Raw genomic sequence first — 928 nt, 5'->3', positions numbered from 1 at the left:
GGGGGAAAAAAAAAAGATTATCAAGCACATACAATAGTCCCTCTTCCTTCCCAGTATTGCTTTCCATTGTTTCAGTTTCCCTTGGTCAACCACAGTCTGAAAATAATTAAATGGAAATTTCCAGAAATGAACAATTCCTAAGTTTTCAGTTGTATGTTGTTCTGAGCAGCGGAATGAATTCTCCTGCCATTCCATTCCGACCTGCCTGCCTTGTGAGTCAGCCCCTTTCTCGGTGCATTCACATTGTACGTTTTACCTGCCCATTAGACACCTCGCTGCTTTGATCAGATTGACTGCGTGGCACCACAGTACTTCTACTGAAGGAGCGCTTACATAGTATTTTCTTGCCCACATTGTTTGTATCACTTCAACTTATCATGTTGGCACTGTATCCTATCACATAAGAAAAATGGGTACAGTAAAGGTATTTTCAGAGGGAGACCACACATTCATATTAACTTTTTATGACAATATATTCTTATAGTTGTTCTACTTATTAATTGCTGTTGCTACTCTTGGATTATGATGAATTTATAATCTTTCTCATAGGTATGTATGGATTTGAAAAACAGAACTTATAGGGTGCTGTATGGTCTGCACTTTCAGGCTTCTATTGGGGATCTCAGAACCTACACATTGAAATATAACAGTACTACTGTGCTATGTGAAAAAAGGCTTAAAACTTTTCAGGAAGATTTTCACGGATAGAGGCAGACTTTTCCTGTGATTCATAAAACACTACAGAAAATATGCTTAAAAGAAGCATGATAAGGGAGGAGCGATTCCATTTCCAAATACAAAATCTTTCTTTTGAGTCTGTGTACCCTTTAACTCACAGTCGTCACCCTGCCCTCCATCAATAAAGTGCTAAGATGGAAGAGAAAACAAGGAAGTCAAATCTCTTTTAAAAATACATGCTTTCGCCCCA

The sequence above is a fragment of the Octodon degus genome, unplaced genomic scaffold (genome assembly GCF_000260255.1).
Source record: "Octodon degus isolate 3935 unplaced genomic scaffold, OctDeg1.0 scaffold00001, whole genome shotgun sequence".
Taxonomy (NCBI): domain Eukaryota; kingdom Metazoa; phylum Chordata; class Mammalia; order Rodentia; family Octodontidae; genus Octodon; species Octodon degus.
Note: the sequence above shows the minus strand (reverse complement) of the source record.